The sequence below is a fragment of the Bombus affinis genome, chromosome 8, assembly GCF_024516045.1.
Source record: "Bombus affinis isolate iyBomAffi1 chromosome 8, iyBomAffi1.2, whole genome shotgun sequence".
NCBI classification, from domain to species: Eukaryota; Metazoa; Arthropoda; class Insecta; order Hymenoptera; family Apidae; genus Bombus; species Bombus affinis.
The window spans coordinates 6,746,798-6,771,224 of NC_066351.1; the positions used below are offsets into that span (position 1 = coordinate 6,746,798).

A 24,427-nucleotide genomic window follows, 5' to 3' on the forward strand; every position below is an offset into this window, starting at 1 on the left:
CTCATATCACAGATGGTACACCGGTTAAAACTTGGTCCGGAGGCCCGCTGCTACCGGACGAAGTTCATTCGGGCTTGACTTTCGACGATAGCACCAACAGCAACAGCAGAGAGAGGCATTCTGAAACTTAGACAAACGGTGACCGACCCAGAAGTGAACTAGTTGAGTCAACTGACCTAGAAACATCGAGAAACACAAGGGCGGTCGAAATAACTCGAACAGCGGCGGCTAGCCCAGGCTTCGCAGTCGCTCGTACCGGGGCTTTTGTCCATCAAGAGATGGAATTCAGTTAGCAAGATTGCTCCATGCTGACCGTTCGATTTCCTCTGCCGGAAATTGAGAAGAATTTCGAGCCGATAACGAGGTCGAGCGCGATGTTCTCCAGCTCGACCAGTTCTCCACCTACTCTCCCGCTACGAAGCACACGTACAGCAATCCTAAGAATTGATATCTTTCGTTCAGAGATTACCAAAGACACGAGTTCCTACTTATTAAGAAGGCATCGAGCTCGAAATCGCGCTCAATTATGCGACCAGCTGTGAAACACGGTTTAGAGAAAAACGATAATGAAAGATAATGAAAGAAGTTCGTGAAACGCGGAGAAGAAAAAGATAGAGAGAAAGAGAGAGAAAAAAAGATAAAAGAAGCTTGGGTAGATTCCTCGGTTTAAAAAGGTATCGTCTGGAAAGTTCAATAACTAATCCGATAATTTCGATCAACGACATGCCTATCTAACCTAACCCGAATCATGGCCAGGAGAAAGGAAAAAATAAAAACATGGCTATCCTCATGGTCATCGAACAACAACGAGCAATGATTTTAAAAAGACGAATTCATCCATGCATGGTGAAAGATGCTAGAAAGTCAAGGGGCGCGCATCTGTTCGGTATTGGTCCGAGGCTAAATTAAAAATAATTACTGTACGCCGTTTCAACCAAGCGATAACAACTCGATTACGATCCCAGGAACGATGCCGGGATTCAACCGGCGGACCTTTGCATCACGAATTTCCATTATCGAAATCTTTAATCTGAATCCGTGCTCGCTCGCACTTTCTCGCCCTTTTACGTCCCTTCTCTCCCCCCCTCTCTCTCTCTCTTTTTCTGTTTCTCTATCCAACGTGGTTGATTTCATCTTTACACCCTTCGACCATTCCGCTCCTCCGATTAAACCCCTGATAAATTTGCCTTGTTATAAACTCGCTCGCCTCGTCAGGGGAAAATAAAAATTTCGACGTAAAAGAAGCGGAAGAGCAGAAAGTAATCCCCCCGATTTCAACGCTCGGAACAATGACGCGGGCGCGTGCACGCGCGTTCCTCTCGTCGTCGAACGCGATTTATAAAATATCCGCGTCAATTCCGTCTGCGTAAGGGATGAAAAAGGAAAAGGAGATCCTTTGTGCAAATTTAACTCTTCATCGAACGTTACGTTACCTCATAAAATCCGGTAAATATTCACCTGGCCGACTTTACAATTATCGTGTCGGCTAAAGCTGCCGCGCTACCAGATCACCTCCATTTCGATAACAAATATTTAAAGATGGAATGTAGGATAGGAGATCCTATTCTCGTAGCGATACTTTACGCGCAGATTAACTAAAGCTTCGCGTTGATTTCGTTCGCTGAATCTCGAACCTAGTGAAAGTCGGGGGCGTAAATATTTGAGGAAAGAAACGGCAAAAGGAATCGTTGTTTTCAAAGATTCATGCAAACCAATGTTGTTTGCAAACACCAGTAAACCAGAATGTTTTAATCGTAAAGTTAATCGTTAGTCTGAACGTTTACAAAGATTTGCAACAATTTAACAATAATCTCGGAACATTTCAAATAAAGATTGTCGTAGAAATTTTGACAAATTACCATTTAAATATATCGCATAATAAAATAATTGGTTGGCAACCAAGTGATTGCGGATTTTGTCATTGCCACCTAAAGACAAAATCCGCAATCGCTTAGTTACCAATCCGATAAAACACACGAAACGTAGCGTTATATTCGAAGTCCCTGGAACGCAAAACGCCTGTGTTTACACAGTAAGACTAATCTACATTTTTAAACAAGAAATACTGTTACCTTTCCGTTCTACAAACAGATAAGAAAAACACTCGAATCGTTTTAACTTTCAGATAGAGATTTGAATCGATTAAATAGGGGAATAGAACTAAACGAGACCTCGGAGAAATCGGATGCTGCGTTACATTCTGATCGACGATACCGTGAAACTTGGCCTGTAGAAACACCGATGCGACACGCTTGACAAAAACTTCCCTGGCGAAAGAGAAACAAGGACTTGTACCACCTTCACGACGTACACAATGGTTGGAATCGCGGCAATTCCGCCTCTGCCTCCGTTTCTACGACGTCCTTTTTGCGTGTTTATACTCGAAACACCTCTCATCCGAAGCAAACTGTTACGATTTCGAAATTCGTAATTTTCCGCGCACCAGCCTGCAGGCCCACATTTTCTTAACGACGGTAATGAAGCCACGGTGTTCTGTCGCCGCCTTCGACCGCCGTTTCTCTGTTGCAATTTCCCCTTCGGCCGCGCTAAAATCGTAGCGAACAGCCTCTTCCCTGTAACGAGCCTCGGTCTTACGAAAACTTCCGTCAGCGTGTCATCTTCCAGCCACGATCAATTACGATTTCTTCTTTTTAGGGCGGGTAGTTTTGAGAAACTAATTCGAAATTTTCTAATTGAGTCGAGGGTTTATGCTGGATGGAGATCAGTAAGGGAATACGTTTCGTAAAAGTTTGTGCAATAATTATAACCGACTTTCCTTTAGCTCGGAGAACTTAACGTGAACATACGCATGTATGTAAAATGGACTGTGATATATATGTGTAATAGTCTATATAACTTATATAAATCTATTCTCATTAAATATGTCGTTATTATATTTCAGGATCACCGTATATATTTTATTTCTAGTACACCTTCGAATTATCTTTACATATATTTTATTATCATTATTAAACTTGGTATAATTCATGACTAATGGACTTCGACACGTGTAATTAAGTCTGTTCTTGCTAAATACCTTCTTACTACATTCCAGGATCACCGTATATATTTCACTCCCTGTTTATATTATCTTTCTATCGTTATTATTATAACTGATATAATTAATATTAAATAATGCATATATCGTGCATGTATTATAGTCATTAATAATTATAAGTCAAATCTGGCTTTAAAGAAATAAATAATACATATGATTATATTCTTAATAAAAATATTATGTATATATATTAGTATATGTAAAACAGAATAAATCGAGCAGTCTGATTCTAACAAAATTCTATGCAAAATGTATCTTACGTCGGACTATTATTGGGTCATAGAGATCTAATCACAGTTCAAGTATTAATGGAATAAATATAATTGTTTTTAGACTATATTCTTAACAAAAATAATACGTATATATATATATATATATTAATATATGTAAAACAGAATAAATCGAGCAGTCTGATTCTAACAAAATTCCGTGCAAAATGTACCTTACGTCGGACTATTATTGGGTCATAGAGATCTAATCACAGTTCAAGTATTAATGGAATAAATATAATTGTTTTTAGATTATATTCTTAACAAAAATAATATGTATGTATATATTAGTATATGTAAAACAGAATAGATCGAGCAGTCTGATTCTAACAAAATTCTATGCAAAATGTATCTTACGTCGGACTATTATTGGGTCATAGAGATCTAATCACAGTTCAAGTATTAATGGAATAAATATAGTTGTTTTAGATATAATATTTCGAAAAATGAGAAGTGACAACCACGTTTGACTCGAACAGAAAAAGATCTGGAAAGTAGATGCTTCTTTTCTGGCTTGCTACATACATGTAGCATATTCCTTTCTTTAAAGGTGTAAAAGTTTGTGTTAGAATAGAAGTTCTCACGACATGTGACACTAACCGAACGGGTCACTTTGACGTATCTGTTCGTGATTTTATGATACTATTTAAGGTGCGGAGAATTTCCTGTCGCACGTTTTAATGTAGTAGCTCACGTAAATGTAATATTGTGGTTAGAACACGCAGAAAGTATTATGTTCTCTACGTTGCGTTTTACGTTGTATTCGCTCGTGTAAATCATCTCTATGATAATGTCAATATATGCTGCAATAAAATTGATTTACTTTTTAGGTCGACTGAAATATCCAGCCATTATTATTTGCAACCACATCTTTATAAGTAGCTGCATTATGGTCGTTGTCTCTGTATCATTACTTCGCTATTACGACACTTTAATGTATATTACAAAATCGTTTGTCACAGGTAACAGATATATTACATTTTTTTTAAGCGATTTAGCTTCGAACATTAAAATGAAAGCTTCCCCTTTGCATAATCAACGCGACATCTAAATTTATTAATTTTTTATACGCAAACTAACTAACAACACGAGCGAGGTTTTACACGTGAATTTATTCGAAATGAAATTTCATTTCTATTTAAGTACGTTTCTTTCTCTGCTTCTTTTCCTCTTTTTTTGGAAAAGTAATGATTATAACGGCTATTTATGAAATTGATTGTGTGATTAACTACAGTTATATTGATTAATATTCAATATAATCATAGTTTCTAATTAATTATAGCTTCTCGGTTTGATTCGAAAACTGGGACGCGATAATTGCCACAAGTTGATCACTTGACAGTACCATAATGATTCAGAAATAAAATACAATGACTCAGTAATAGAAAAACAAGATTGATAAAGAAATAAGCGTATGGGCGTGTACAGTCACAAAAAAGTAACGAACAACCGCATAATGTAATCGAATCTCTTGTCTATATATATCAGAATTATTCGAATTCTACGAAATATTTTTAAACCAGTTAAAGTACTTTCTCGCACTGCTCCGCCTACGAAATATCAAAGAATATGTTTACGTTTGTTTCAACAGAGAATCGAAGAAAAAGGAAAATCTTCCCAAAATTAAAAGATTTCTCAACGAAGCCATCGATTTAAATTTGTAAATTTCAAACAGGAAACTGGATTCTTATTACGCTAGAATTTACAGAATTTTAAGTAAAACGATTGCGGCGCGTGTCTATCGATACCCAGAGGTTTATGCGAAATGAACGATAGTCGTCTGCCTGCACGGTGCGTGTGACGATTATAAAGCGATCGCATTATATGCGCGGCACGTTCCCCGCGAGAAATTGTCCCAACGAGAAAAGAAACGCGACGTTGTAACGCGGATCGCGGAAATAGTTAATAGACCACGCCTGGAACGTGAAGCGATATTTTTCGCCGTTCCTTCGTGGAACGAACCTGTAAACGGCAACGATTTTCAAACTGGTTGTCCGCTAACTTTCAACCATCGATGCGTTCCGATTAAATAGATACCTTAGGGTGCTAGAAATTAATCCCTTTCGTCGAGGGGACGTACAGTCACTCATAAAACTCCGCGATCCATAAAATTCAAATATTACAACGTAACAAGTAACTCTAGTGATATTCTTCGACGTTTGAAATTTTGTATTAACTGAACGTAGACGTTAGCGTGTTGGAAAGAACGATACAATTTATTACACATATTACAAAGAAGAAATAAGGAGATACGAATTACAATTTCACAAAAGTATGTATTAGGTCATCCCATAAGTTCGTGCCGTTTTTCGAGCTTTCAGTTTCATGAAAAAATGTAATCCCCCTCTCGTTGTACAACTTCTCCCAATTTTTCATTATTCCGTCTCGATAAAAGTTCTCTTGTTTTTCTTTAAAAACATGAAATGTATGTACACAAAGGTCAGCACGAACTTATGGGGTGACTTAATATATACAGACTTGTTACTCTGTGCATGAAACGATAATAAAACAGGTAGATTTAATGTTACATTAATATCTCGCTTCTGTCTTTTCGTCATTGATCAAACGAAATAGAATCAAAGACTTTGTACTAGGTTGTCCGAAAATTGTCTTTCTTTCGTGTTTTTTACAACAGTGCACTTTCATAGAAACGTGAAACCAAGTCTGTGAAATGTCGCGGTGTTTATCTCAACGAAACAAAATGGATCGTACGTAATTCGATAAAATAATATAAAACAAAATACGTTGTGCGTCTATTATATCCTGATAAAACGAAAGAAACGTTTCGAGCAACCTAATAATCCCACCTCGAGACATTTAAATGCTTCATACTTTTTAGTCGATTAAGTAGCAACCAGTGAAATGGCGTGTAAAAGTTACGTAAACGTAACATTCTCAAGAAACGTAACTTGTATGATTGACTGTACGCCTAAGCTTCCTGTGTTATAATATGACATTAAACTGGACATAAGCGGAGAAGCGAATATATATTTATTTCGTAAATATATCGTAAGTATCGGTTTGAATTTTGCCGCGTTGCTGCAAGCAAAATTCTGCCAATCGTCCTACTATAATCATTAGAATACCAGCATCCAGTCACTCAAGGCCTATCTATAGCTATTACAATCAGCTCGATTATTACGTCCTCGAATTCAGAAGAAAAAAGGATCAACGATATGAATATGAAAAATGTATAAAAACCTTCAGTTAGCTGCACTAGTTGTTGATATGTTATATTCTCATATGTCAGTCTTCTGTTTCTTACCTGAAAATAAAACGAGTACAAATCATTAGCAGGCTAATTGTTTTTCTGGCAATTTGTATCGTTTGTCGCGTTTTTCGTCGGATCGGCAGATGTCCTGATACACGTGAGGGAAACATGGTGTATGACGAGATCTATAGTACAGCAATGTAGACTAGGAAACGGGTAGTGTTTTGAGAATCAGCAAAAACTGTTACTTTCACCGTATGAATCAGACTTTTAGCGGAAACTTTTGGCCCGCCGCCAACGCAACTGGCCCGGTCTTCCCCTTGCTGGTGCAAGTAGTACAGATATTACCGTCTCAACGGTTCCACGACCTTTCTGTGTGCTCGATACACGAAAACAAGCGACTCTTTGGCAGCTAGCATTACGCTAATGTCGCTGCTTTTTCCGTGGTATAACATGTGTCCCTCGGTGTAATCGACGATGAAAGGAATCGGTGAAAGAGCGGAGAGGAGTCGTGGGATTCGCGACTTTGGCCGCTAGGAAAAATGTGAAACGTATTACCGACCAGAACCGAGTATCCGAATTTCCGCAAGCTCGTTAGATTCCGAATAATTGCGTTCGCGAATTTCTTCCTCGGAATATTCTCCCCGCCATTTGTTTGGTCTCTATGCATCTTATTTCTCTTTTCCTGGCTAAAGTTGCTTTACAATTTTCAGAGAGCTCGGTAGGTTCAATATTATCAGTTTTCAGAACTCAATAATACAATTTCAAGCGGAAGTAACGCGATTTCGGTTAAATTAGATTTTTATTAAGTTAGATATCCTCGTTGTCGGTTTATGAAACGACGAATTAAGAAGCTTCCGGTTACGTTAGGTTAAATGAAATTAACCTTGCTGCGTTCTCGTGGACATTTTTATTGTTTTCTTTCCTTTTTTTTTTCTCATAGTTAAAGAATTTTTGAAATCTGATTTGAAGAATTTTTTTATATCCATCACGTCCTGCCTCGATTTCATACCTACTTTTAACCAAAGTTTCTCTTGAAAAACAGGGTAACGGTGTATGATTTACGAAAGCGTAAGGGCCACGGACGTTTCTCGAAATCGGTCCTAGTCGGCCAACCGTAATCGTTTCCGTAGAGGAATGTCAGACACGCTGTGATTTATTTCCAAAAGAACCGGCGAAGAGAAGTGACGAGGGAAGCGTACACACTGCGACCTGTAATTATCTGTTGGTGGAGTCAGCAATGAATTACGCTCGTGCGTAAAAAGACATAATTACGGTGGTCGAATTTCGGCGCTGTTTCGTCTACACAGAAGACCACGAGATTGTAATGAGGCACGACTATGAAAATTACATCGGCAAATTTCAAATTAATCTAAAGATTTATACAAAGGAGTATATTAGATTTAGTATATTAGATTTAATATATTAGATAGAGTATATCTACAGCAAATATATCTGCAAATATAATCGAAAGAAATGAAATCCAGTTGGGAAATCGTATTAATTACAAAATTTTACAGAGTCTAGCATAATTACGATATTTTATATATATTTGCAAGTTATATGTACTCTATGTAGGATAAACCGAATGTAACGCGTTAAATATCTCAAAATACGTGTTAGATATTAACACAAATTTCGAACATATGACGAAAAATGATATTTGGAATGTGCACACCCATATCAGTCAATATAGACACGCGATAATCACGTGTATAGCGCAAAGAATAATTTTTCGATACCCTGAAGTAACTTTTTCTCATTCACTTAAAATTGTAATATAAATATCTCCTCCGCAAGTAGTTGATTTTTCTGTTTTTTCATCTTTAATCTGGCCTTCGATTTACTTAATCCTTTGCGGGCGAGTGTCGGAAAATAGTAGCCCAAGTCTTTTTACCATTGCGGATGTTACACGCTCAAGAAGGCCGCCCGCTCAGAAACATGATAGGCTAGACATCCTGTATACCACAGGTATCGAAACAATAACAAAATAGTAACGGAATAGGCGCCTCTGAGATACACCAGACGACAACTCCTCCAGAGGGACTAAAACCTCAGTATAAAAACCCTCTAAAATAAGCGCTCGTCCCAGCCTCTTGTAACACTTTGAATCATTCTGTTGTAACACTTTGAACCGTCACTGTGTTGGATTTGCATAATAAATTCTATTTACATTCATTCACAATTAGGTTCATACACAAAGTTCAATTTCTTCACCTTATTCGTGAAACGTTCGAACTGCGACGCGAGAAGATCACCGGCGATCTATCAGTTTCGTGATTTCTTGTGTTTCTAACGTGACGCGAACGCGTGTCGGCATATAGCCACCCGAATCTATTCACAGTTATTATTTTGAGATGGCTGGCGTACGTCTATTTTTCTGATCGATAATCATCTAATGCGTATTCACATATGGGTATAGTAAACTAAACAATATTATGTTTCTGATAAAAGAAAATTATAGATCTTTAGAAATTGTATCTTCCGTTTGACGTAAACTCGCGATATAGGATGATAGTCGAGTCAAAACGAATTTCAGTCTCTCATTGGCTACATCGCGACCTTAAGATACCTACAATTAAAGAAGAAATATCCAAATTCAGTAATAGATATAACATAACAGTTAACGACCACCAAAACCCACTAGTTACTCAATTACTTGACACGTCGGATCAGATCCGCAGGCTGAAAAGACATTACCCTTCAGATTTAAGCACTAGATTCAAACACACGATAAACACTTATTAAACACGTTATAGTACCGCGCCAGAAAAATTTACTTATAATTCTCAATGAGAATTGATTGTAAACTTCATCCAAATATAAAAAGAAAAATCTTATTTACGTTATAGTACCGCGCCAGAAAAATTTACTTATAATTCTCAATGAGAATTGATTGTAAACTTCATCCAAATATAAAAAGAAAAAACTTATTCACGTTATAGTACCGCGCCAGAAAAATTTACTTATAATTCTCAATGAGAATTGATTGTAAACTTCATCCAAATATAAAAAGAAAAATCTTATTTACGTTATAGTACCGCGCCAGAAAAATTTACTTATAATTCTCAATGAGAATTGATTGTAAACTTTATCCAAATATAAAAAGAAAAAACTTATTCACGTTATAGTACCACGCCAGAAAAATTTACTTATAATTCTCAATGAGAATTGATTGTAAACTTCATCCAAATATAAAAAGAAAAATCTTATTTACGTTATAGTACCGCGCCAGAAAAATTTACTTATAATTCTCAATGAGAATTGATTGTAAACTTTATCCAAATATAAAATAGAACTTATTATTCACGTTATAGTACCACGCCAGAAAAATTTTCTTATAATTCTCAATGAGAATTGATTGTAAACTTCATCCAAATATAAAAAGAAAAAAATTATTTACGTTATAGTACCACGCCTGAATAATTTACTTATAATTCTCAATAAGAATTGATTGTAAACTTCATCCAAATATAAAAAGAAAAAACTTATTCACGTTATAGTACCACGCCAGAAAAATTTACTTATAATCCTCAATGAGAATTGATTGTAAACTACTTCCAAATAGAAAAAAGAATTTATTATTCGCGTTATAGTACCACGCCAGAAAAATTTATTTATAATTCTCAATGAGAATTGATTGTAAACTACTTCCAAATAAAAAAAAGCTTTCATTGGCATTACCAGACGAATCAGCAAGCTTTTTATATATTTTTTATAATACCTTATACACGAAGTCTAAAATATCCAGAAAGGACATGTTCGATATTGATACTAGTGGTGATGAGTATTATTTTGAACCTGACAAGATAGAAGACGACGATAGTACTTTAGGCAGTGGAAACGAACTGCGTTCAACGAGAAATACACTCAGACGTTTCAATATTTCTACTAATAGTGACAATGATGATGAACTAAATACTGATGAAAGTAATACAAGCCTCGACAATGAATAAAACAAAGTTCAACATGTATATTTTCTCAACTGAACGCGCCAATATCTCTCGTCTACAGCGATCCCGTTCGCAAAGGGTTAACAGTATTGTGCACATCGTTGGACAAAATTTATAATTTAAACTCAAAGCATAATCGTCGACAATAGTAACGTTCCTGTAATGCCTATACGAAAGAGAATAATACGCCTAACAACGAAGAAGATAAAGAATACTATTATCTGATCCGTATGAAATCCTACGGCACTGGGGAACCAAACGAAAAATAGGTGCAATGTATCGAGTGTAAAAATACGACTCGTGAAAAATACACAATTCGTATGATTTCCCAGGCATAAAAATCCGCAGTCTACCTATGACATACATAATACGTTCGTAAGAAACTTCTTTATGAGTATTCACTAGAGTTTCTGATTTTGAACGTGTGTTGAAAATACACGTGTATATGTGTACGTGTAGTTAATACATGCATGTTTTAATCCCTGTACTTGTTAATACACGGAAACATTGAAATACAATACGGCTATTGAAATACACGGATAGTAATGTCTGTACGTGTTCACTGATACACGTGTATAGAAATTATATAATTTCACGTGCATCAATTCGTATACCATATTTCATTTTTAATTGGATATCAGATGTTTGCATACGCAAATAAGTAAATAATTTCTGATAATCCGCTAGCATTTTTATTATTGCATGAATTTTCAGGCGATATTCGTTTGAAGTGCTAGGGTATATTTAAAAAAGTACTATAATTTGAACATTGAAATATAATACAGTTATTGAAATAAACGGATAGTAATGTCTGTACATGTTCACTGATACATGTGTATAGAAATTATATAATTTCACGTGTATCAATTCGTATACCATATTTCATTTTTAATTAGATATCAGATATTTGCATACGCAAATAAGTAAATAATTTCTGATAATCCGCTGGCATTTTTATTATTGCATGAATTTTCTGGCGATATTCGTTCGAAGTGCTAGGGTATATTAAAAAAAAGAAAACTATAATTTCAAAAATTTCGAGACGTTTCAAACTCGAATAGAACGATGATCACTCTTTCATTAAATTTTCATTAAATTATATCCCGTCTTTTCGGTCCAAGATACAAAAATCTGGAGCACGAAACATCTGACGTGAAAGAAACAATTCGTACAGAAGTAAAACGTTCGCTTCAAGATTCGGATATAGTAAATGCAACAAAGGCAAATGAAAAATCTCCTGTCGAACTTTTATATAACGAGATCACCGATAACACTGATGTTTACATTCCAATTGAAACATATATGAGCGAGCCACAATTACGCTTCGATTTAAATCCATTTGAACGGTGGAAGGCTGGCGCAAACAAATATCCAGCAATTTCCGAACTTGCCAAAAAACATTTAACAATAACAGCAACCTCGGCGATGGCGGAACGGTGTTTTTCACGTGCTGGAAATATTGTAACAGAAAAAAAAGGAGAAACCATTTATTTCCACAAAATGTTAATACTTTAGTTTTCTTATCTCAAAACAAAAAATTAATAAATTAAACTTGATTAACCAAAACCATAATGTTTCTTATTTTCACCCGCGTTCCAGTAAATTAAGTCTCACAAATAATTTACATATCTAAATATTCTGATATTTAATTAGAAAATAAAACACGGCCTACGGGTTAATACACGTGAAATTATACATTTCGATACGCGTATCCTCGGTACACGGATACATGTATAGATATTATGATCCGTGTAATCGTGTATTTTAATAGCCGTGTACCTGTGTATTGAGAAGTACATGGATTAAAACACGGATATATTAACTACACGTGTACACGTATGTTTCACATACACGTAAAATCGAGATCTCCAGTGCTTACCATTACTACAACCCTCGAATCCCTATGTTTCAATTTTACTCGTTTTAGCAAACAAAACGGCTTGCTAGTATTTTAAGAGAATATTTAGCATAAAGTTGGAACGAGGAATCGCGCATGCCAGTAACAATTTTTTCGTAACTTGCTCGAACGTGAGATACTTTTCGACGTTGAGAAAATAGCACCGGATGGAAAACCGAGTTAAATACTTTCGTGAGTCCACTGTGCCGTCGAATTTTGACATAGTTTTGTATATAGAGAGCGTAATAAGGAAATTCCATAGTTTCTCTGTTGGTTTATTTTAAGGCGATCGGCATACGGTTTGAAAATTTTCCAGATGTCGAGAGAGAAGTCGGTCGCCTCTTCTTCCTTTCTTTTGGTCGGAACGCGTTTCGCAGAAGGCGAAACGGCCCGGTCACGTTTCGACACCGAAATAGAAGTTCGCGTGTCCCTTAAAAACTCATATCGATCTTCCTTAGAACGCTCCAACTGGGATTTAAAGTTCGCCGACGGTGTTCGCGGCCAGGACATTCGTTTCGTTCGATAAATTATTCCGCCCACCCCGAGGCCAGCAGCCACGGGGAAATTCGAGACCGGCCACTTAAGTGGAAAACCATTCGCTCGGCGGAACAATAAATCGCGATACGCCGAAACGCGCAATCAATACGACTTCCGTATTCGACTCGTTGTTCCACGCGTACGGATTGCGAGCAGACTATTCGTTTCCAACGAACAGATGTACATTGTCATAGAACACTTGCTAATTGAAAAAGTATTATACTCGCGTCGTCCCTTATAAACAGACTGCGGATTTTTCCGCAATTTTTTATTTTCGTTAACTTCCCGAAGCGAATGGAACCTATATATAAACAAAGATTGATTTCACGCATCGAATATTTTTAATGTGTTTGAATATTCTTTGTATCGTTGCATGTTATAATAGATAAGATCCTTTCTTCCTTTAAGAGATAAGATTCCTTTCTTGCAACGTTGAATATTAATTACGTAACCCGATAACATGAAATCAATAGCTTTATAAAAAGCGAAGTTGATCGATTTGGCTTCTAAGGATTCTAAATTTGACTCGTGTATCTTATAGAATGGAAATTGTTCATCTGCGTTGCTTCTTTAAAACCTTCTCAATGGCGTGTTACGATTAAATACAATAAAACTCGTGCAAGTTTCAGCTGGTTTTAAATATTGTTGCTAGAATTACTCGCGATAGTCCGTCTATCAATCTCTTGTAAAAATACAATACTTGCGCGAGTTACGAGGTCGAGATAAATCTTTTAAAAAACAAGAAAATTGATACCGGAAAGAGAAACATGGGTCTGTTCTAACAAAAAAAGAAAAAAAAAATAGTCATATCTACGAGACAATATGTACTAAACAAGATAACGTTTTCCTATCGTCATAAGCCAAATATCTTTGCTTGAGCTACGTACCTACGACATTATCGTTATCCCTTGGGACAGCGTTTCACCAGGTACAGAAAATTCACCAACGTAGTAGATTGAAAAAGTCGAAAAAAGCCAGCTGTTTGGAAAACGCCTTTCGAAGGGGAGTAGAGGAAGGGGAAGGGGCAGTTTCACCTTTTTGTCCACGCAGGGTGGTAGTTCGCTTCGCGTGTCCCTCGCACCGCATACGACAATGAGGAATCAATAGTCGCGACGGATACGCCCTGTACGTACGTTTGTTTCCCCTGTTTACCGGTAATTCGTTACGTCCACTGAGACAGCTTCGACAGATTCGTATCTGACTTCCGGGATGATAATTTCGTGGCAAGGGAAGAAAGCGAATTTCCAACGGTGCAATTTCCTACCCTCCTTCTCTTCTTCTTACTTATTCTCCATCCTTTTCTCGTTTCATCGAATGAGAAAAGGAGCAACGAAGAAGCAGAGAAGCCAGGAGGAAGAAACGTAAAATGAGTCGAAAGAGAACACCGATAGGAACGCGTGGAAAGAGGTGAAGTCCTTGGTTATCGAATTAGGTTCACGCGCAGAAATTTCACATTTTATAACGCGTCGTTATTATATTGTATTATACATGCACTCTCATTCATAAATGTCAGGAATATTATCGATACAATAACAGACTTTTCGCTGCAAATATTCAATCGCAATTTTGTTTTAGGTTCTGACTGACTAATCGTTTCTTCGTCGACGTACGTTAATTTACGTTAGAACGCGGATTTTTATCCGTTTTATCAGCTTCACCCAAATAGAAAATTTAAAGGTGTAAAATTGTACAGAATACGTATAATATGAACAGATATATATGTATAAGATGTTCGAATTATAGTGCTTTAGTATTTGGTAGGTGAAACAATTTTCTACTATGATTTTATTTCTTTAATTATATTCTGAAAAATATGATACTGTGTAAATATCTGCAGTTTAATCATCACTTTCTTATCAGACCATCACTAATGTCCTAATACTTGTGAACGTTAACACACAATATATATGTATATATATTTACTACTAGTTATTACTATTATTAGTAGCTATTATATAGTGTCATTATTATTAAGTAATTACTAAAATATATAAAAAATATAATATTATATAAATTTTACTAGAATAACTAATACTATACTAAATATATTATTATATAAACTTTTAGTAATTACTTAATAATAATTACAAATGAAAATGTAATAAAAACATTGTTTTTAGAATTCCCTCATGTTCGTTAACATTGTTAAAAAATTAAAAAATATTGAAAGTTTTGAGTGGTTCTCTCGTTGAGCATTTAAATGTAAATTTTTACATATTTCATAGCAAAACGTTAATGGAAAACGGCGGTTAGACCGAATAACCGACCTTTTGCGAGACGAACGCGGAATAAAATACAGTTACGCATTCGGTACAGGAAGAATTGCGGGGGAAGGTCTTTACATCCCATAAAAGAGGATCATTCGACCAACTATCGTGCACAGTACGATTACTCGCTACTAAAATCTATTCGATCCTTTTTATCCGTGCCTTGAATGTGCTCTCGATGAAAGATTCGCTCGACGTTCCGCGCCGCGATTTCATCCATCCACCTCATACGTTTCCAACGGAATAAGCCGATGAACAAATCTTACTGCTGGTTCGAGTACGAGACAATCAATCCATCCCGCGTAACAGTGAGCCGTCATTTTTTTCAATTAAAGCTTCGGCCTTCGAACGATTGGAAAGTTGCAAATTGCACGCTTCTTATCATTTAATTTCACAATTTCGAGTAAGTTTGTAATTTTGTAATTTTTTATTTTGCGTTTCCAGATTTCGTAATTTTGTAATTTTGTAGTTACGCAATTTTTAATTTTTATCCTTCGATTTCCACGAAACAATCCATCCATCCCGCGTATCACCGAGCCGTCATTTTTTCAATTAAAGCTTCGGCCTTCGAACGATTGAAAAGTTGCAAGTTGCACGCTTCTTATCATTTAATTTCGCAATTTTGAGTAAGTTTGTAATTTTGTAATTTCTTATTTTGTATTTCCAGATTTCGTAATTTTGTAATCTTTTATTTCGTAATTTTATAATCTTTTATTTCGTAATTTTATAATCTTTTATTTTGTAATTTTATAATCTTTTATTTTGTAATTTTGCAGTCACGAAATTTTGAATTTTCATCCTTCGATTTCCACGACACCCGACGCGTTTCGTAATAGATCGATCGATCGTCAAACGTGCCGACAAACAATAACCGGTCAAACGTCTTGGGAAGAAAATAGAAGGAAGGTGGCGAAACGAGAGGCCATTCGATAGATTGTAATCATTGGATAACAGTTACCAGTGTCGATACAAGCAAATAAGATGAAGATTATGTCTACGACGCTTGGGACAACAGAAACTTAATAAAAACGACCGTAAAACTTGAACGATCCGCTCGCAACGATGAAACCCATAACAGCGTAATTAAAAATGTAGGGTCGACACAAATGTAAGAATTAAACATGATTTACGACAGTTTTTACCGTTACACCGTTCATTTCGACGTTTTACGACGTCGAATTGAAATACATGTATTGCCCCGATGTTAGTTCCGTCGATTTATGACGGTTTTTAATTACTCCACTATCTCCAATTTCATGAAATTGCATGTTTAATTAACGAATATAAGTTGATGAATAATTAAAAAATTAAAAAGGCCAGTTAATTATAATTAGTTGGGAAGAAGAAACGAGATTCCAACGAATTACCAACATGGGAGATACAATAAGCTGGTTAACTTGAAATAGGTAGACGCGTGAAATATGTCGATCGAGAGAATTTTTTATTGTTACGTTATTTTTCTCCTTTTGATGTTTCGTTACATATAACTGTCGTTGTAATCGTAAACTAATAAACGACGAAAAATCGCTTTGCTTAAGGGGAGTTCTTCAAGTTGCGACAATATTACCAAATGATTTTTATGAATTTCTTTAATCTAATTGCTGGTTCTATGAGACTAGATCTTTTTGCGATGTAAACAAATAGTCTCGAAGCACAGATGTAATTTTTAAATTTAAGCTTTTGTCGTTTATTGTATATTATGCAAGTGATCATCTTTGACTCTGTAATCATTGTTGGTATGCAATATAGCATAATTTGTCACAGTCGTTAGAATGTGATAGTTCAGAAACTTTCTTAAAGTTAAATAGTTTACGCTGCGACTGAACCTACTTTTTTTTTAAGAAAAGCATGAAAAACTGATAAATTGTAACGCTTAGAAAAATATTAGAAATAAATGATGAAATAAAAATTTCAGGTTCGGTCCCCGAAGAAATTTGCAACAAATGAGCTTTTTCCGAGATTGTTCAACCGACTAGTTTCTCAGTTACCACGCACATCAGTTTAAAAAGTTGTTAAACGTGACACTTTAAAAACTCAATAAACAATAAGCGGTAATTAAATTCAGAAAAATTATATTTGTTCCTCGAAACTACACTTACATTTCAAGAAAGTTTACTACCATATAACTGGTAATCAGATTAAACAGATTTCGTAAAAATCACTTACCTTTATTGTTATTACACAAGAATTCTCCCTTGGGTCGCATTTACATTGGGCAATTAAATTTTCCTGTCGACTAGAAGATTTATATTACACCGTGGTCTTACGTTTTCATCGTTCGAGATAAAATGTACCGCGTAAAGCAATAATACACATTTTATTATCAGTTATTAATTATCCGCCAATATTTATCATTATTTACAGCTATAAATAATCTATAATAATAATCATAATTAATTATAATTATTCGATAATTGTTCATCTCAGTCGCTCGTTAATTACAATTTCACGGTATTTACACGGTCAACTACAATTAACGCTATCAGTATACTTATACTCAATAATTTATTATATCGCCAATATTAATGAATCGAAAGGTACAAGGTAAAAGAAGAAAAATTCAAAGCTGTTCAATGTAAACGCAGCCTTATATCGCCTTTCTTACTTTCTTTGCCATTCGCATGCCATCGTCGTATTGGCCGTTTATCACGAGTCAATAATTGTTCGCGTCGCAAACCCAAGCAACGATAAAGACATCTTGCTATTACGCTTCTTATAGTCAAGCACGATTTGGTAACAACGCATAGGGTATTACCAAGCGTATTTACAGAAAGTAAAGATTCTTGTGCAAAGTAACGGGAAGTTAGAGACCGCATGGATAAAATATCGTGCAATCGGGAAATGTTGAAGACACAGAGACCAAGGCTATAGTCAATATCGCACGTGGACAGAGGGGCGCGGCAAACGTCACGACAACTTTGCTTCCGATTCATGCACCGTTCTGTCAATGGAACGTTACTCGTCGACTCTCTTTCTCTTTCTCTTCTAGATTCGTTTGAAATTTTATAATTGAAATATTGGATTGGCGGATGAGTGATTGCGGATTTTGCCAATACCACCTAATAACAAAATCCGCGATCACTTAGTTGCCAACCTAATAGTATGATTATCATCGTTTCGTATAACGCTCGTAATATATTTACGAAAGATTTGCATAAGCGTTGGAACACTTCCTCGCGAGCCACTATGTATATAAATTCTATAAAATTGAAACAACTCGCCAACCGACATTTTTTACTTTTGTTTCGTTTTACCGGTAGTCATTCTCTGTATAGAAAAGATCACGAGAGAAGAACGGTAATTTAGGTAAAATTTGTAGTATATTTGTTGTTAACTGTTGTTGTATTTAATTTAATTATTCCCAAAATAAACTCGATTTTCCAGAATCGATCGTTTGATTTATCCTAAGGATTTACGTTATTCCATATACAAGTGAAATATTGAGCCAAACGAACACCCGAAACAGCAGTTCGTAGAAGTTGGAATTTGAGTAGATGACGAAGAAGCTGAATTTTCATAAATGTCTACCTATGAGAAAATTAGGTACTTTTCCGCGTCCCTTACAATCGGCCGATCGTCGTTCGTCAATAGTGAAAATAGAATTTCGAAAGGAAGGGTAACACATGCGCGAGCAAAAATTCTATTTTGCTTTTAACCGATAATTGGCCGGATAATTGATTTAATAACCGCTTTCAGGTAGCGGCGCGAATGTTATAAAATGCCAGGCTTAAAAGCGAAATGGAGCGTTAAAACCTTTCATCGAATTCGACATTTTCGCATACTAATGGCGCGCATCAAAGACGAGATTTTATACATCATTTCCGTGCACGTCAGTGGCACGCCGGCTCTGTGTTGCGCAGAGTAACCGGCGGCAATGAAAACGTCAATCAAACATCGATAATCTTTCTATTCTTCCGTTCCTGGCCTCTTTCGTCGTCGCTTCGGGCTTCCTGCATTTCCTATCGATCGAAACCCGTCATTAACATTAAAACAGCCAGCTTATTATACGACTTCATTTTCTCCGTATTTTGTATATCCCTGCTTCCATATAATTTTCTATCATCTGTTCTAATCTTAGCACTAGAATTACCACACCAGTCCGATTGACTAGTTTTACAATTTTATTTTCAAATTCCTACTTCGTGTTATATTTTTTTCCGCAATGATGTAACGAGTTTCGCAACGATAACTAAAAGAATAATATAATGAATTGTATTTTGTTTTTTATGTATTCAAACTGAAAATAATTTTGTATCAAGACTACTTATATCAATACCAGTCAAAACGACCGGTATTTGTCAAAGTGTAAAAGAGTCCTGCAATCTGTTTATCGAACCCCAATTAACCAGTTTCCTCGTTTCGTACAACTTTGCACGCGTTTTTTTAATTTTTACTGCGTATCAATCGATACGATGATATCAGTTATCAGGAAAATTCCGAATCGATCGCTAGATCGCTAGATGCTAACACTAGAAACATCACACCAGTCAAAACGACTGGTTCTACAATTTTATAAATGTGTCGACCCTCGTTTAGGGATCACGGTCCCAGATGGATTTATAATATCAAAAATGTATTACATAACATGGAATCCCTTCTATAAGAAAGTAATAAATCGATAAATATAAAAATATTCTATTATTACGAATTTTTTAAAGGCCAGTAATTTTTACTGGTTTTGGTAGAAATAGCTTCGTGTTAAGTACCAATAGTTCTAGTGTTAACAAGTCAGGATGATCCGGCGTCGTATCTTTTGTTTTTGCAATTACTAAGAATCGTGTACGAACGTTTTTGCTAATACAGGGTGGGCAATATAAAGTAGTTAGAGGAAAGATACCAAGCAATCTGAAATCAGAGTCTATCCAGTAAACATTATCACAATCGTAACCACGAGTTCTTTTATTACTTCAATTTGTAGAAAAATCTTAACATTGGTTTACCCTTTGAGTGCTGAATACTCGCGGCCTATGCGGTCCGTACGGACGGCGCGCGTCTAGCGCTGACGATCGCTGTGAACGGAATACTTTTTCATTAGACTGAACTCTGTTGATTGACTATTCAAAGCGCAAATCGTAATAAGTTATAGTAATTCTTTTGCACGAGATTAAATGATTCAAGAGCGTTATTTTTTAGTTATTTTTAATTATTTATTATAAACATTGAAATTTACAGTTTAATAGAATTTGAGTAATAAACTAGAAAACTAAATTTAGTAAATATAACACAAGTTAATAATTCAGTTGTGTGTGCAAAATTTCAAAACAATTATCGATACATAATCCGACATCGTATTTTCTGCATTCCCTTATTTTTCACACAAACAACACATTTTCTTCTTGATAATTAGATGCGACTGTCCGCGAAACAGGTAGACAACTGTTATAACGAGGCATTATTGGCATTTGTTTGCTGCCGTTACTAAGGAATGCATTTATATTTATCTCACACAAACGTAATAGTATTACTTCTGCGTAGGTGTTCGGAAAAATTGAAAAACGCATACATGCGTCCATAGTCCATGCCGGGTACTTACAGAAAACGCATATATATGTCCTTAGTCCACACCGATAGCTTTCGCCAGACGCCTATATGCGCCCATAGCGCTCTAAGGGTTTTAATATGTAGTTATATACAAAGTTCGAGGAAAAAAGTCACTCAATGATATATTTCTTGCAGATATGGCACAAACAGTGCTTCAAGTGTCAGGGTTGCGGCATGATTCTGAACGTGCGGACGTACAAGGGTTTCAACAAACAGCCATACTGCGAGGCGTAAGTAGCACAGAATTCCTCACTTTATATTGCGACATGATGCATGATCCTATATTTTGTAAACAGAATAATAACTAGTTCATTGAATCACTCTTATCTATGTATGTACGTCAGTATGTTGATGAATGTTACGCTGCGACGTTCGTAAAAATTTTTCCTATCGCTTCATGTAAATACATAGTGGCCAAATGTATATTGTATATATAAAAATGACTTGTATTAACCCTTTGAGTGCTGTGGGCGCATATAGGTGTCTGGCGAAAGCTATCGGTGTGGACTAAGGACATATATATGCGTTTTCTGTAAGTGCCCGGCATGGACTAAGGACGCATGTATGGATTTTTCAATTTTTCCGAATACTTATGCAGAAGCAATACTATTACGTTTGTGTGAAATAAATATAAATGCATTCCTTACGGCAGTAAACAAATGCCAATAGTAACTCGTTATTGTTGAAGTGGTCACCACTTGTAAGAATACTCTACATCTGGATTTTTTAGTTTTCCCAAGCACTGAATTTTTCACACACAACTAAATTATTAACTTGTGTTATATTTACTAAATTTAGTTTTCTAGTTTATTACCCAAATTCTAGTTAACTGTAAATTTCAATGTTTATAATAAATAATTAAAAATAACTAAAAAATAACGCTCTTGAATCATTTAACCTCTTTCATTTTAATCATTTAAACTACTATAACTTATTACGATTTGCGCTTTGAATAGTCAATCAACAGAGTTCAGTCTAACGAAAAATTATTCCGTCCACAGCGATCGTCAGCGCTAGACGCGCGCCGTCCGTACGGATGACATAGGCCGCGAGTATTCAGCACTCAAAGGGTTAAAAAGATCGTTGTTCTTCATTTTGTTTAAAAATTATTGATAGCGAAGATCACATGGTTACATAGTGTCCAGTCTGTATTTGTATTTGCCTTTAGTGGGTAGGAGATTCAGCATGTTTATTCATTTTTGTCATATCGCTTCGAATAATTAACTATGTGTAATATATTAAGCGATATATTATATTAACCCTTTGCACTCCTATGGCGAGTGTGACTCGACGTCAGTTTTTATCTCAGGAACTCCTTTGTCGAGTCCCACTCGACATTCTTCCATGTCCACCTTTTTTGTGAAACGTGCGAAAGAAAAGCAGGATTGCATCCTGGAAATTGTTTCGAGATATATCATACACTTAAAAATCACAAAATACAACAATGGTGTGAATAAAGCTGGTATTTAAGTGAATTTCTTTATTCCTTTATTTATTTAAATTGACTTGTTCTTTAGTTAAAGTAAATTTCAAATGAGACTTAAAAACGTTGGGAGCTGCTGGTAACGAAATTAAAATAAAATTCGGAGTTCACAGGGTTAAAGATTTCATAATTGTTATAATGACACTAAATTGTTAATGGAAGAATATTTAACGGAATTTGTAAGAATTTCTAGAGAAATGATACGTTTGAAAAATCGTCGGCTTTGATAGTATCGACAAAAACTGAGTCTAAAAATAAACTATTTATTATGATAGAAGTGTCATAGTTGTCTAATAACATTATTGCTACTACACGCAAAAGCTGTTTCACTCTATTTCTTCGTAGAAAGTAAAACACACAAACCATATTTCATCGCAGACATTTAGAGGTTTCGTATTTCGGTAAATGAGATTTTCCATATGTCTACGGTATTCGAGCTTGCGGCTACTTTAGTTGACACGCTACAAGAAAGGTCACGAATAAGTAAAAAGTATACGGCACAAAAAAATAACCGACAACTTGGAAAGAAATATTTCAAAGATATTTGAACTGTAAGAAAATTAGACCGGATTTGTACGCATCAACGATCGCACGATTCAAAGATGCAGAAATGATGGAAGGGAAGAAAGTATGGCGGGGTTCTTCGGTAATTTCGACCCGATTTCAGCCAGCTGCCTCGTGTTTCAAGTTAAAGATCGAGGAGACGAAGGAACAGAGGGGACAAAGACAGAAGCAGGACAAGGTAGGACGAAGAAAAATGAGCGAAAGAAGGGCGGTAAAAAAAGATTCGAAAAACCGTAGGAATGATGTCATCCTTGGCAATGCAATCCCCTGGCCAGGATTACAAGCAAGAAACGTAAAAAAAATAGAAAAAAGAAAGGAACGAGAGAGAGAGAGAGAGAGAGAGAGAGAAGGAAAGGAATAAAGAAAGGACGAAAAGAATCTCGTTGATGTAACGTGTCAAGTAGCCTGAGTAATAGATTAAAACTATTTAACCCGTGGCGACGTGTCTGATATAATGATACAATTAACCGAATGACGATTGGACCAGGTCAAATACGAGGCTCCCCTGCGGATAATTAATCGACGTCGAGGATCATGTCAAGTACGCTTAACGATCCCCTATGATTGAAATATCTAACGTACCAGCGTTAATTAACGATGTTCCAGTTTTTTAATCGTTAGATCTCGCTTACAAAACTCGCGATTCCGTCTGATTTTAATCGGCCGCGACGAGGGAAGTTTCTCTTGCTAATTAAAATTCGCTTTCTCGCCGAAGTCGCTGACCGTTTCATCGAATATTCGATTGAAAGCAGCAGGGTAGATGCCCGCTGGGGCAAGAGACGAACGAAAACGAAACGAAACAGAACAGCGTGAGAAAGGAAGAACAATTGTGGAAAAAATAAGAAACCAACGAGACGAAATTGCTATTCGAACGTAATAAGAATACGCGTAACGATATACTGGATGGTCTAGTTTAACCGGGGAAATGATTCGGATAGAGGTTCGTTCGTATCGAATGAGAAACGAATATTTCAGTCGAGAAACTTGAACGAATTTTACTTCGTTCAGTATTTTATATTATAAGGCGCGTGTGACGCGAACAGAATAACGGGTGTGTAATGAAAGAAGTAGAAAATACAAGCAGCGAAAAGCAGGGAATTTATACTGAATATATATCAGGTGTCCTAATTTTTATGACCGGTGGATAGAGCGTGCGTAACTAACAAGCTCTCTTTATCTTCGGATTCTTTAATTTCTAAATTACACGTCAGATTGACGAACATCTGTTGAAATAACAAAAACATGTTCAACATTAATGTAAACAGTGATATTGCAATATTTATTGCGTGCATATATTAGGTCATCCCATAAGTTCGTCCCGTTTTTCGAGCGGTTATATATGTTAAGATTGTTTACATACCTTTCAGTTTCATGAAAAAGTGTAATCCCCCTCTCGTTGTACAACTTCTTCCCATTTTTCAAGTCCCTGCATTGGTCTCTTATCGCCGTATGTTTATAAATCGACACATGAAATGTATACACAAAAGTCGGCACGAACTTATGGGATGACCTAATACATACATATTAAATAATAAAATATACCATTGCAACATCCTTTAAGGAATAATTTACATTTGTAGTCCGTCAAAAACACTACTTCTGGTTACTGCTTCCTCGTCAAGTTTACGTTACTTTGATCGTACCTCC

The 24,427-nt window shown here is 35.9% G+C and overlaps 1 protein-coding gene across 2 annotated transcripts in view; it reads right to left on the minus strand.

Moving 5' to 3' along the window:
* Window positions 1-24,427, minus strand: part of LOC126919828 (plexin-A4) — a 422,360-nt gene that overhangs the window by 364,383 nt on the left and 33,550 nt on the right. The window contains exon 2 of one of the 2 annotated variants that reach the window (XM_050729446.1): window positions 6,529-6,592. The exons of the other annotated variant lie outside the window; for it this stretch is intronic. The gene's annotated coding sequence lies outside the window, so the exon portion shown is untranslated. The remainder of the gene's footprint in view (window positions 1-6,528; window positions 6,593-24,427) is intronic. 2 annotated transcript variants of the gene reach the window in all.